General features: G+C 41.3%; 1 long non-coding RNA gene across 1 annotated transcript; it reads right to left on the bottom strand.

The window, feature by feature from the left end:
• Positions 1-2,743: 2,743 nt before the first annotated feature.
• LOC108666233 lies at positions 2,744-3,967 on the bottom strand. Its single transcript, XR_001930482.1, has 3 exons — positions 3,903-3,967; positions 3,306-3,593; positions 2,744-2,825 (listed from the first exon to the last, which is right to left on the bottom strand). It is a non-coding gene; the product is annotated as an uncharacterized LOC108666233 (long non-coding RNA).
• Between the last annotated feature and the right edge of the window lie 1,326 nt (positions 3,968-5,293).

Below are 5,293 nucleotides of genomic sequence, written 5' to 3'. Positions count from 1 at the left end.
GGGTGGATCTATATAGGGCCTGATGTGGTATGTGCGTGGGAGTGAGTGTATTGTTTAGGATGAAGAGCAGGTCTAGTTGATTACAGATCTCTACCCCTCGAGCAGTGGTGTCTTGTGGGTTGTACCAGTCTGGATGCTTTACGTTGAAGTCACCTCCAAGGATCAGGTCTGGTAGTGTGTTTAATGCATGGAGTGTGGGAGTGTAGCGGGCCGGTAGACCCGGTGAGTGTTCTGGAGGAATGTATATGTTGATGAGGGTAATGTGTTTTTTGTGACCTGTCTGGATGTGAAATGCCTGTAGTTCCGTGTGCCTGTCTACTTGTGCTAGAGTTCTGATATGCTGAGTTTTCTCCAGATAGGCAACACTGAGGTGGATGTACGTAATCAATCCTCCACCCTCCCCGTGTTGCCTATACTGTCTGATGGCTGTGTAGTTTGGGATGGATGGTGTCTTGTGCGAGTGCCTAAGCTTTGTCTCTTGTATCATGGCGACGTGAATTTTGTTGGAGTGTATGTATTGTTTGAGTTTAACATGCTTGGTTCGTAGGCCGTCAATGTTGAGTTGTAGGATGTTAAGGTTTTGATGGCGGGTCGGCGGTGTGCTGGCTTGTGGTCGATCGGGAGGGACCTGGCGAGGCGGGGAGGGAGGCCCAGGAAGAGGGCCCAGTTGGCGGCTGAGGAGCTGGAGGGCGCACCGGCACGTGGGGAGCCGGTGTATGCTGTAGGACTTGCGGTGCAGATGTTATGGTCACAGGGCGGCACAATGAGCAGCGCAAGCTGCTGGTATATGGTGTCCAAGGGTTGAAAGCGAGGTGCACGTGAGGTGGAGCCAGCTTCCGCAATTGTTGCACAAGACAGATCCCCTACCCAGCGAGCAGATGTCACACGCTTGGTGCAGGTAGGGTACAAGGTGATGGGGCCCGGGTTTAGCTCGATGTCACCACCAAGCAGGATGAGAAGGTACAGGGACTTGGTAGCCGGGTCTCCAAGTCCCCATCAGAAAAAACAGTTGGTCCAATCCAACCGGGTAGCCATCTCGTCTGTTCGTAGCCATCTCCCCACGGCTCCCCAGTGAGGTTGAAATAGCGGCAATTTGGCCCTCCCAGAGGGGTCTCGCCACAACGCAGACACGCCCCCAATAACGAGTGAGGACTATGCAGAATCTCATGTTGAACTCTATGCCACGATCCAATGAGAGTAAATTCGTTTCGTTTTAACACAATATTATCAAAGTTTGCGCCTCAGCAACAAAGGTTTCCATCAACATCGTTGCATTGTGGTCAGAATGAACAAATATAGCATGGGGCAATTATTCTGAATGACGTTATGTCAACTTCAATCGTAACAGAGCTGATTGATTGGAGCAGATTTTTCAAAAGCCTGACCCGGCTATTCTGCTTTTTGAATTAGAAATTTTGGTCATATTCAATCATGATGAATTGAATACATTATCATTATCCTTTACATACAGATTTCGGTTAATCGATGAAGTCACAGAAAAAAATCCTATTGTGGTTGTCTGTCTATTTAGAGGGCACTAAAATAAGCATCGAAAGTATTATTATTCAGAATGAATTTCATTTTTAGTTATTTTAGTTAAATGGTCAATGATTTATCATAATGATAATTTAAAATGGGGCCTCCTGATACAAAGTAATGACATTGAAATCGAGAAGAGCATCCCTGACTTCGACATAGCCGGGCATTCGAAGTTGTCATGTGAAGAGCGTCTTCAATGATACATTGGTTTCATTTCTAATACTGGAAGTGATTATTCATATTTCTTATACAATTGGAATGTTTTTGTAGCAATCATTTTGCAGTGTCATATGATACAATGAACGCTAATTTTTAAAGCACTTCATTTAACATATAATGAATTGAAATAAACGGCAATAAGTAATAAAAATATATATGAATCGATTAATAGTTAATAAATCATTATACAGCGACTGGCTTATGTCAAACCCACCGGTCTGAGCGGTCGTGACACCACACTTTACTGCCGGTCCCTTCACATCACCCGCTGCTACAGCACTGACGCCAAAAGTGTAATTGGAGTATGATACAGGATTCTCCACGACGTATTGAGTCGTCGATGCTTCCACGGATGAGTCGTTGTTGAATGTTTCTCCAGACCAGATCACGTCGATCGTGGTGGCAATTTCGTATTTGACGACGGTGCAGCCGCTGACGGGGTTGGGAGCATCCCACCTTACCTTCAGACTTAAGTCTTCGGCATTCTGGACGCACACCAAGTGGTCGGGAGCTGGCAGGTTTAGAAACAAATTCATGAATGTGGACGCAGAAAAAAATTTGTGTGTGGACATATTGGCGCGTGCTCCTAGGCTTTTCCATTGTATTAATTTTTTTTCAGAAGGTTAAAGTTGCGCGCTAGTATAAAGTCAATGCTGCGAATTATACGATATGGGTAGAGATAATACATATGATTATTTATGGTATGGCATGATGCGGCACGAAATTTTTTGGAGGAATATATATATATGTTACTAAATATATCATGCAAAATAATTATGGCAACTTTTTACCGATAGTGCTAGTCGCCCCATGAGTTTGGGCCGGGGTCCCCTCCCCTGCTGTATTCCTGGCTGCCACGGTAACGTTGTACTCGGTGCAAGGCGTCAAGCTCCCGATTGTGTAAGAAACTTGATCAGTGGTGAGAAAGTCGTTGGGGTCGTCTTTGGAGTACCACCGAATGATGAAATCCTTGAAGTTACCGTTCATTTCTGCCGGATATTTCCATGCGATGCTCAGGCTCTTCGCTGTATTTGCTGTCACTCTCAGCGACACCGGGGCGGACGGGGCTGAATATTGAACAACCAAGTTATTAAAGAGCTAAAATTCTTTATCGCGCCCAATCTGGTTCTATCGGAGTTTACTTCTATGATATATTCTAGAAAATCATTAATGCAAAGCCGCAGGTAGCGCTGCTTCATTGCATCTTCGTGTGAACGTGGAACAAGTATATAGATTCAGATGCGACATGTAGATTTCTAACTAAGCATATTTTATTCAGAACACAGCACTGATGTTAAATCCTTGAACTATCAACAGCGGTACACAATGACTAATTTTTATTGTGAATAATTTCATTTTTGTTCCTACAAATTCAGCCATCCATTATTAAGAACAACATTCGGTATTAATCAGAAAATGTCCATTCGTTGGTTAGACTTCAAGTTTATCGATTATACGTCGTGTAATATATAGATATAATCGCAGATACTAGACAGATATCTACGAGTACCATCAATGTTAGCTTTGCCTACAGTAGTTATACTCACGCTCTTCTTTTGTTTTCACTGGACAAAAACGAGGTTCACCGTGACCACAGCCTGCCACAACGGCTCTAACTTCGAAGATGTAAAAAGTGTATGGGATTGGCCGTTGAAGGACGTATTCCGACGTCGCCGCGTCGACGAGAGAGTAGTTCTTGTAGACTTCCTCGGACCACATGACCGCGGCTGTATAGTTTACGCTATACTGCGAAATTTCACAAGTCGTTGATGGCGTAGTCCAGTGCACCTTGAGGCTCAAGTCCTCTTCTTGTGAACAGGATACGTCCGGAGGAGCTGTTAAAAAAGATAGACTAATATTATTTCAAGCTGCAATCGTACCTTGTATAGAGTTTAAAAATTCTGGAACTTAACTGTCGTAAATTTACTAATTTATTATTGAAAATAAACATGGGAATAGTTCCATATAACTCATTTATATCAAACTACAGTTCAACATTTTCCTGAATGTGCTAAAAACGTTCACGAGACTAATACACAAATGTCACAAGTCCATTTTTGGAGCTACAACACGCCGTGCATTCGCGTTGATCACAAGTTTAAACTGCATTAATTATTCAGAGTAACCATCACATTTCTTCGCACCTGCAAGACCTGGACACAAAACATCAGAAGCCTCCGGGCCGATACTAGACCCGTCTGCTCTCAGTTAGCCTGACGCTGTCATCACTCCCTACTCACCTCGAGCAGCAATCTTGTGAACAAACTTTTCAACTAGCGTAATTGAAATGGGTAAGTTTAAATAATCATTATACAACGCCTAATTCATCTTAGGAATATAGCAGGTGGCATCGGCTCCGTGGTGAAGGCTTCAAGAAGAGCTATCGGTGAGCCAAAATAGGCTAAAATTAGCATTGTATCGTCCAAACGGTCATAAGGAAGCACTCGTACATTTTAAATCTCTACACACTACTCATATTCTGTGTTAAAAATTTCTAACCTATAACTTTTCATGCCTTTATTACTTTAACATATGTGTAATAACGTATAAATATCTATAGAATTAATAGGCCAATCCCATTCCCAGTCAGTCTATCAAATCATTATTTCGGGAACGAAATTCGGTTCGGTAATGACGCTAAATGTAATAAATCTAAAAAAACCTAATCTTCTGATTGACGCTTCCTCACCTTGACCTCTGGCAGCCAAAATCTGTCAAGAACAAAATGAATAATTGTGAAATAAGTATTATTAATAAATTGCTATAAAATACAATAATAATGAACTTTAAGTAGCCTGAAATCAACAATAGAACATCCTTGGAATTAATAATATGATTCCTTTACTATTAAATACAGTAGGCGTTTCATTGTAACTTAATTGTAGCACAAATAGAAGAAATCATAATCTTTTATCGTTAACTTTTTTAACGATTTTCTCTTTAGGAAAATACTATGATAACCTTAGTAGAATCGCGCGCAGTTGTGAGGTATTCACATAATCGACAGATAGTTAATCAAAGAAATAATCAAGTATGCTTTTATTTTAATTTCTTCAAAGCAGTTTTTGAGTGACTGAATGATTGATCTTCATAGTAAAGGCGAAAATAGTCAATGAGAGCCGAATCCAAAAGTGCAATCTTCAGTATATGGGAACGTGAAGGTGAAGATGGCGGGTTGGTCACTCGATGAAAGAAAGTGGTGACGAATGCGTGACGTACAAATAAATTAAGGCCAGCCTGTCTCGGGTTCGGATACTGTAAAGAAGTGAATTCAAATTATAAATCCTGCGAAAGTTTCAATAAAGTATACTTTAAATAAATGATCAAAATTTCACTTTTGCACGGAAAACACTACGAACCTGAGGTTTAAATGCCCAGTGTGGTAATCACTTTATGAAGGAAGAATAATTGATGGGAAATAGTGGAAATTAGTTTTAGGGGTGGGAAGTTGGACGTGAAAAAATAGCAAGAACATTTGAAGGTTTTGATGCTTTAGAAATTAGAGAGATAGACTTAAGACTAAGGTTTGAATAAT

This window comes from Hyalella azteca, unplaced genomic scaffold (genome assembly GCF_000764305.2).
Source record: "Hyalella azteca isolate HAZT.00-mixed unplaced genomic scaffold, Hazt_2.0.2 contig16511, whole genome shotgun sequence".
NCBI classification, from domain to species: domain Eukaryota; kingdom Metazoa; phylum Arthropoda; class Malacostraca; order Amphipoda; family Hyalellidae; genus Hyalella; species Hyalella azteca.
The sequence above is the reverse complement of the archived record's forward strand: the minus strand, read 5'-3'. Positions and strand labels throughout refer to the sequence as shown.